General features: G+C 38.3%; 2 long non-coding RNA genes across 2 annotated transcripts; both read left to right on the top strand.

Moving 5' to 3' along the window:
- Window positions 1–290: 290 nt before the first annotated feature.
- LOC122070728 lies at window positions 291–1,179 on the top strand. Its single transcript, XR_006137946.1, has 2 exons — window positions 291–735; window positions 877–1,179. It is a non-coding gene; the product is annotated as an uncharacterized LOC122070728 (long non-coding RNA).
- Window positions 1,180–5,534: 4,355 nt separating this feature from the next.
- On the top strand, window positions 5,535–5,965 carry LOC122070713. Its single transcript, XR_006137942.1, has 2 exons — window positions 5,535–5,607; window positions 5,694–5,965. It is a non-coding gene; the product is annotated as an uncharacterized LOC122070713 (long non-coding RNA).
- Window positions 5,966–9,491: the final 3,526 nt, after the last annotated feature.

Below are 9,491 nucleotides of genomic sequence, written 5' to 3'. Positions count from 1 at the left end.
ACCTTTTAGCAAAAAAAAAAGAAATATAGATTTTCTTTTCTTGGTAAAAGAAATTTCAATTTATGAGGTTTTAAAAACGTGAGAGAGCCGGAGAGGAGAGATTTTTTGATAAAAGAAACTCCTTAAAAATAGGGTTTTTTTAAGGAAAGATATATATCAAAAGAGAAAATTAGAGAAGCATGTAAGAGAGGGGTATATACATTTTTTTTTTTTTAGTAAAAAAAATCCTAAATTATAGTGTTTTAAAGAGAGCAACTCTAGAGAGAGGAGGGAAAGGTGGAGAAGGAAAGTAGAGGAGGGATAGATAAGGAAAGGGATCTGATGAGGAATAAATAAATTAATTTTCAAAGAATATTTAAACATTAGAAAATATATAAAGGGTACCAATAATATTGAAAAAAATAAAAAAGATTTACAAAAGAAAATTTTATTTGCAGAGGAGGATCTCACCCCATTTAGAAAAATAAGATTAATTTCTCTATTCAAACATAATCAAGGCACCCAAATATGGGTATTTACCTACCACCGTATATCTACATTCTAAGTAAGGAAATCTTCTTAGGAGCTCCAAAAGTTTCTTTATAAATACCATCCACTCACTATAAGCTGAGAACCAACAAGCAGTCAACATCAGAGTGAGAATTATTAGCTTATAAGTATTGTTGGAGATTTAGTAAGTAATGGCTAAGATTTCTTACACCTCCTTCGTCATCCTTGCTATCCTTGTCTTCTCAGGTTCGTTCTAAGTATTCTCTCCGTGATTTGCAATGCAATGATAGGCTTAACTTCATTATTTTGTGTTTATAATCTGATGAACTATTGAAAAATGTTTATTTTGGTGATACTGATGTTTCATGGGGCCGGGGTTGTTTGCAGCTGCATCATCAATGGTGATGAAAGTAGATGCGCAACAGAAGGGGGACTGCCAGGTAATGTTGTATCCCGATAACTGCGTGCCAGCAGCTTGTAACAATCAGTGCATCCAAAAGTTTAAAGGTGGAGATGGAGAGTGTATAGGGATAAGTGTTGGACGTGATGTACATTTCGGATGTTCTTGTGTGTACCCATGCTAGAATCCAACAAAGTATTTCTCTACATGTATGATGGTGGTCTATTCATCATATGACCATTAAAAGTCATGCATACATGCATATCAATAAATAAATTATTATTGGGTTATTTGCTTTGCATCCCTCTTATCTGATGTTTCATTTTCTTAATTGGTAATTTAGAAGGAAAATTTTTCGCCAAAATTTTGTTTGCTTCAGCTTGGGCTCTGTTCTCTGGTTCTCTGACGGCTGGTGTACCAAGACCAATACAGGAAAATGATACCCATCAAGCAACCTAGCCCATAAATCAGTGGCCTGATTGATTATACAAAAACAATCCAATTTTCAGAAGTGAACATTTCTCAGAATTTCTTAGAGAGAGAGAGAGAGAGAGAGAGAGAGAGAGAGAGAATTTATAAGAAGGGAAAATAGATAACAGTTAGGAGATCTGGTGTGAGCATGAGCTTTTTGTGCATTACAGTTCACCAACCGCACCAGGTGGTTGTTAGAGAGAAAATTGATTTGGGAGAAATAAAGCTTGTTGCATGCCACATTTCTCAGCTGCCAAATCCACCAGCACCACCACGGCTGCCGCCGCCACCGTCTCCTCCTCCCTTACAACCCCTGCCACCACCATCAACACCACTACCTAGAAAATAATCTACACGTGGCTTGCGCGTGCAATGCTTATGACCTGGATCATCATCACCACATACAAATATCACAATCATGATCAATGCTAGAAGCGCAACAATCATGCAAATCAGAAGAAGAAGGAGCCGATTCTTTTTCCTCAATTACTTTGGTTTCAAACTACTTTCAAAAGTACGGTTTTGGTTTCCTTATTTTCAAAATCACTTCGAAAAGAAACTACTTTAAAAGTAAGGGCTTATTCTCTACCCTTAAATGGTAGTTCGGACATTTAGGATTTTTTCCACCCAAGAAATCATCACTAAATGGTGCGTGAGTAATGAACATGGTTGTTTGTACTTAATCTTACTTGCAAGGATGGTCCAAGTAAACTTTTCAAACTTATGGGGTGTCAAGTGTATAAGTGATTTTCCCTTTTTTATTTTTAAATATGTGCTATGCTGACTTTTTGTTTCAAAATAAAATAAAATTCTTTCTGGAGCAGTGCGAACCTTACCATTTGATTAACCATGGGTCAAGTTCATAAGCCAAATTTAATTATTTGTTTCATTTTTTTACTAATAAAAATTATATTAAAGGAGTAAAATGACTGCCAAAAGGTGGAAGAAAAGCAAATTAGTGAGAAACTAAGAAGCACCACACCAAACTTAGATAATGCAAAGGAAAAGACAATACAAGGACTACAAGGTCAAACCACAAATTGAGTTTTCCCTTCCTTGGAGCTAAGGTAGTACGGGACAAATCTTATACGTCGACTCTATCCAATATAGATGAAATGGCCATTTGAGTCTTCCTTTTACGCTTCCTCAATATCGTCAACATATTGAAATTCAATTGTATTATTCATCGTATGTTGAATCTTTTTTCTCTAAAACATTTAAACCTTCACCAAATTTACTTTATGATTGTGTCGTGTCACATTTAAAATAATGCTAGCATGAGGAAAGAGTATTATAGACAAAATTCACATTTTAAAAATATTCAAAAATCTAGATATTGGTTCAAATAGTTGCTTTGCATTTGATAATAAACAGCTCTTGATCAATTTGGTTCAAATCGGACTGGGCAGAAGGATGATGAGAGGTGGCTGATGGAATGGGGAAGATAACAGACGCATGCTCAACTAACCTTGACTTAGGCATAGAACATCTAAGATTAGGCTGATAATATCGCCGAGGGAACTCAGAGCAAGCAGCGTATGAATCGCACTGATGATGGGCACAGTAAGTTTGTTCATCGGCCAAAAGCTTCTTACATCGTTTTTCATCATGTCCTAACATACCACAGTAGTAACAAAAAAATGGTTATTTTTTCATGATGTCCTTCTCACATCGTTTTTCATCATGTCCTTCTCACATCGTTTTTCATCATGTCCTTCTCAGATCGTTTTTCATCTTCAAAGTATTCCACATCATCTGAAGGAATCGACTCATTCGTAGATTGGGAGGTTGAAGACGGTGGCAGGTGTAAGTGGCGTTGGGCCATAGGAATGGTGTTGTAAATGGGGAGATTGAATGGATGAGACGCCTAAATGGTTTAGTTTAACAGCGGAAACAGAGAGTGCGGTTGCCTTTAGGCTTTAGGTATCAGGTAAGTTTTTTTCCCAAGTTGTAGTATATTTTTTTTGCGCAAAAATAGCGAAAGTTTTTTATCATCTACGTGAGAGCAGGGAATATTCACGTACGTGAATGTACGTGAACGATCTTGGTCCGTGGATATAGCATATATTTTCTCTCTTCTCATTTAATAGATACCATATCCACGGACCATGATCGTTCACGTACATTCACATACGTGAATATTCACTTTCCTCCATCTACGTTGGTAGTTTATCAATGTAAGTATTTTATTTATTAGTAAACAAAATCTTCCCTCTTCTCTCTTCCCTCTTTCCTCCCAGGAAACAAAATCTCTCTCTCTCCCCATGTTTTTATTAGTTTTTTGGTAAGTATAAACAAAATCTTCCCTCTTCCTTTTTTTTTTTTTTTGCTAAAAGGTCATTTAATTTCAAAAGAACAGAGCAAAACAAAGAGAAATACAAAAGGGCAGGCCGATCCCACTAAACCCACTTGCAACCTCCACCTTCGGCATGGCCATCAGCAGGGGGAACAAGCAAAGGCTTTAGCCAAATCGAAAACGGTGCCTGTCCAACGCATCAGAAGCTAACTCATCAACTACATGTCTCGGGAACTCCACCGAGAATTCTGAATTACAAGATTTAGATGCTTTCCTAGCCAGAAAATCAGCGACTACATTAGCTTCACGAAAACAGTGAGTGATCTTCCATTGCACCAACTCCAAAAAGGAAATAACAGATCTCCATTTCTGCAGGGCAAACCATGGAATCTCCCTTCTCTGAACTGCTGAGACCACGGACGCTGAGTCTGACTCAATCCAAACACCCCTAGCATGATAGTGTCTAGCTAGCAGAATACCCTCCAAGACTGCCTCAAATTCAGCTTCATATATTTGTTTGACTCCCAGAAAAATGCTAAAAGAGTCGATTACCTTGCCTTTATCATCCCGTAAGACACCACCAGCACCTGCATTACCTGGGTTACCAAGCGAACTTCCATCCACATTGATCTTCATCCACTCCCTGGAAGGCTTACACCAGTGAACCTCAAGAGGTGAAGGGGAAGTTGGATTTCTAATACTTAAACCTATCTTCCTGCAGGTCATCAAGTCTGAAATCGAACGAACTTCTTCACTTGAAATCTTCCCTCTTCCCTCCTCTTCATTAGGAAACCAAATCTCTCCCTCTCCCCTTATTTATCTCAAACTGCCACGAGTAATAACGATGTCATCCTCCTCTACCTTGTCATTGGACCACCTCTTTCTCCTCTTAGCAGCTCTGTTACGTCCAATGCATCTGCTATCATTCCCCACTTTTGTGTTATGTCCCTTCCTTCCCATGACCAAACCACTTGCACCGGTTAGCACAATTAGGTTATTTAGGTTTGTTTCTTTATTTCTGCTACTTATTCACTTACATGTGAGATTTCTCTGTTTCATGTAGGTAAGTGTTCCTTGCAGCAGCTTGTTCAAGACGGTTACGGTCCAATGCGGGCACTGCACCAACCTCCTCTCCATCAACATGCATGGTTTACTACTGCCTGTAGCAAATTAGCTTCACCTTGGCCATCCTTTCTTCTCTCCTTCTCACATATCATGGTATACCCAAAAGGGAATAATCGAGTCTCGTCCAAAACATCTCCTAACTGATATCTTCATTTCATGTATGGCATTCTTCACTAAAAACGACTGCAGTAGTGGGAGTACTGTTTGTTCATTTGTCCCTTATTGCAAAAGAGCATTCGCGGACTCGAGTTCAAGCAATCCTTGGTCTTCTCTTGCTGGTTATTCTTGGGGTTTTCAGAATCTTTTTAACAGATGATGACCTGTGATAAAACTTTCTTTCCTGCTTTTATTTTTACTTCTTTTAATTTTTCATTTTTGTTATGGTAAAGTGGGTATGTAATGAATCATAAGTCTTGGTGTGAGGACCAAGTCTGAATTTCAAAAGACATTAATTGTAGAGAAATCAATATTGACTTCCAAAGAAAATCAACAAATAGGATAGTTGTGATCATCCATCCTATCAGTGCAAGGCATGGAACAAATAAGCGCATGCCAAAAGGGTTGGTTTATTGAGTGCATGTTTCATTTTGATTTTCTGTTTTGAGAAAAAAAAAAAAATGGCTGCCATTCATAGGACAAACCAACAGATTATTCAGCTTCTTGCTTTCATCAACCAAAAAAACATCACACCCTTCTTGGTGCGTAAGATAAAAAATTTAATCTCAATTTTCTTCTGTGTACAGATTTTCTTACTAATTGATTCATTTTTTTTCCCCCACAGGTTGTCATGTTGTACTTCTTCATGGTAGATTAACTCTGTTGTCAAGTAGGATTCAACATATTCTATTTTCTAAGATGATATTTGGTGCAACTAATCAAATGATTTGTTCATTTATATATATGATTTCATAGGTATGCCTAGGAGCCTGGAGTATGTGACATGTTACTACATAACTGGAAGCTAGAAGACTCAAGATTATGGGTTTTGCAATAGGAACAAGCATTAGAAGGATCTGGCTTATGCTATTTCGTTTATGCCTTACTACTGGAGGACAATGCAGGTATTGTAGTAACATCTCTGCTTAAATTATCGCCGATGCAAAATTTAGTCTAGCATACAAGAAAAGTTAATCATTGCATATACTAACAGGATGGGGTATAATGTAAAAATTTGATCTGTTCAATTGTTCTTTTACCTTCAATGACTGACACTCATAGGCAGATAGGTTTCAAAAGCTAACTTCTTTTTATTAAAACGTTGCTCTAGATTGGGAATGCAATGTGCTACAAGATGGTTTGATGAAGGACATAGCAGCCACCTTGTGATCCTGGGAACATATGTGTTAGGATTTAAAATGTAATCGCAAGTGTACGGATCAGTGCAGCTACGGGTCGAACACCGGGAGAGTAGCCACTTTATTTTTGGCTTCTTTTAATAATGCGAAATTGAACCGATTAATGGTTGTGATCTAATTCTAACTACCGTCCTAAACATATGTATCTAAAACAACGTCCTAAACATATGTATCTAAAATAACGTCATAACTATTCATCATCTAAGAATTTAAATACGCCAGCCACGCAATTAAAATTAAATAAATAAATAACTGAAAATAAAAAACCCACACAATTAAAAAGCAATGAAGGAAAAAAATGCTGAAATAAAAATAAAGTAAAAGAAAGGGGATAACGCTAGAGAGAGGCTCACAAGTAGGTTTCCCTACTTAGCCCCGAGGGATGCATTATAATATGAGCTTCCCTACTTGATCATAGAGTCACTCTTACAAGGGTTACTCTACTTGGCTTTAGGGAAAGAGAGACGATTAAAATAAAAACAATAAAATGATGGTTCTATGGCTAGGAGGGCAAAGCCGACACATACACTAGCCATGAACCTTGGGGGAAAGGGAAAGAAATAATGTAACGACTGAAATTAAAATCCTAAATTAAGAAATAAAGGGCAGTCATAAGAGGGAATGAGAGGGGGGAGAGAAGACTATTGAAGAAGCCTATCTACCTGAATCAACACTTGAACTTGAAAGCTTGGGCGATTTGAGATACTGCCAACCCTAAAAACCAGGTCTTGAGTGAACCAAATCTGAAATTTCTAGGCTTGAAGAAAACAAATCTTGAAAAAAAAAAAAAAAAAAAAACTGAACTTGAAAAAGAGATGTTCCACGGCTCATGATCTTGTCACTTAGATCTAAGCTTAGAACTATAACTAAAAAATTACAACTCAATTGCATAAATCATAAACATAAAAGGCTGAATAAAAATAAAAGAGTTCTTGCATTAATTGAAATAAAAAAGCCATCACAAAAGTGATTAAAGAAAAAAACAAAGAAGAACTAAAACTAGAGAGAGAGAGAGAGAGAGAGAGAGAAAGAGAGAGAGAGAGATTTTTAGGGAATGAAGTGTCCCCCTCTTAAATGAGTTGTATTTTTAGGGAATGGGGAGGTAGGGTAACAATTTTCTCTTTCCTAAAAGGGGAAAACCCACAATTTGTAGGTGAGATCTTTTGAGACCAAAAGTGCTAAGGTGGAGGAGAGAGAAGAGATAAATAAACTTGGAGAAATTTCCTATAATTTTCTTTTTGCTTATTTTCTTTTTTCTTTTTTTTTTTTGTTTATTTTTATCTTCTTTTTCTCCCTCTCTTCAAATCTTGTGCAACCCTTGTTGGCCGATTTTTCTTTCCCTTTGATGATTTTCCTTCTTGCTTTGTGTGATTAGGACAATCTTCTGGTGATGATGTGGAGGAGAGAGAACATTTGGACAAGATTTATTTCTTGCCTTTTTTTTTTTCCCCTCTTCTTGCTCAAGAAGAGTGAATTTTGCATACCATAGCTCACCAACTACACTAGGTAGTTGTTGTTGGAGAGATATGACGCTCGATAATGCTTAAGGGCTTTAAAATATAAAACCTGCAAAAAAAAAAGTAAAACCCAAGATAGCTCAATTCTAAAAATGTAAAATGCATGCTTTACTACTTAAGATTTCACACATAAATGTGTTCATCAATATGTTTCAACCATGTTGGTTGCAGGGGCCAAAGTGGCTTATGAGAAAGAGAAAAACATTGGATGGCTATGGTATATGGTAAGGAGAAAAACGAATCCCCTTCATTACCATATTTGTCTCCTTCTGCATCCACTCTCTTAATACTAATTTCTCACAAGTATTTGTTTCTTCACTTGTCGACTCTCCTACAACGGTCCTCTCTCAAGTCTCAACCTTGGCCTCCCTTTTTCCTGCAAATAAAAAATATTTTATTCTTCCAAGATGTTAATCTTGAGGGATTTTCACATACCAATTTGAAGACCCAGCTTGACAGTAGAAGTAGCATAGGAGGTGCTCTCTTTGCATTCTCGTCAAAATCTTCTTCATCACTACGTTTCCACGTTCTAAACTGCAAACCCTTGATGGAGGTTCCAGGAATGGGATACAAGAACAAATCTCGAGCTTTCAAAGAGAGGGAAGATTCAAAAAGATTGTTGAAACTTCTCGCCATCCAAATGCGGTGATTCCAACCTGGTTGCCTTCATCCTTCTGAAGCTCATTTCTATGAAGCATGCATGCAACTCCAACGTCATGCCTGAATGCAACTCACGAGTGAAGCCTCCATTGTGGAAGATGTCTGAGAGCCCTTTCACAGTCACAGGGGATGGTCCAGGAGGTGGCTTCCCGCCGGATAGGGGAAGGCAACTCCGGTTAATAGACTTTTGGAAGGCTCATCCTCCAATGGAGAAGGCGGTGTTGGATGGAGGAAAGGAGCCTTCTGCTGCTGCAAATAAATCCTTCGCCTCCATTGTTGGTTCTGATACCGAAGCTTCTGCAAAAGTGACCGTCTCAACTGATCAAATACCACACAAATCTTATGCGAATGTGGTAGGCTCAAACACACCGATGGTGGATGAACTGCCTGACCCTGTTCATGCAGGGAATTCGACTAAGGTGATCATTCCCCAGGAGGCTTACGAGGATAGATTACTAAAATATCGATTTGCCCTGATTGGCAGAATCACTTTTCGTTTTCTTTCCCTGGATGATGTTCACAGAGAAGCCCGTGACTCTTGGAAACTGAAAGGTAAAGTGAAGGTGATACCCATGGGTAAGGGCTTCACGATCTTCCAATTTGAGTCTGAGCATGACATGGCCCAGATGTGGAAGCGAAGCCCTGTGAAGATTGGAGGTCAACTCGTTCGGTTTCAAAGATGGCATCCAGATTTTAGCATCCATGAAAAATTGATCAATAAGGTCCTGGTTTGGGTGCGATTTCCAGATCTTCCTCTGGAATATTGGCATGAAAAGGTATTATTGACAATGGCCAAGGCAGTAGGGAGGCCAGTTGGTCTCGATCAACGCACCAAGAGCATTATATACGGAAATTATGCTCGTGTTCTGGTGGAGATGGAAGTGGGGGTTCCAAGACTGGAGGAAATCCAAGTGGAATGCAAACAGCCTGGGACTTAAATTTTGTTCTGGTTCAAGCAGCAGTTGATATACGAGGATTCATTGGGCAAATGTGGTTTCTGCAAAAAACTGGGGCACCAAGTTCATGCCTGCTGAGAAAAGAAGGACTATGACGAGCGGCAGAATGCTCGAGCCAATGCAGAGATACTAGGGGCGGTGTACGAAGAAGACAGAGTCAACTCGGGAACGAGTAACTCACCGGTTTGCATCAACACTTCTTTGGAAAGAAGGGATCACGAT

This window comes from Macadamia integrifolia, unplaced genomic scaffold (genome assembly GCF_013358625.1).
Source record: "Macadamia integrifolia cultivar HAES 741 unplaced genomic scaffold, SCU_Mint_v3 scaffold986, whole genome shotgun sequence".
Lineage (NCBI taxonomy): Eukaryota > Viridiplantae > Streptophyta > Magnoliopsida > Proteales > Proteaceae > Macadamia > Macadamia integrifolia.
This window is presented reverse-complemented; position numbering and strand designations above follow the sequence as displayed.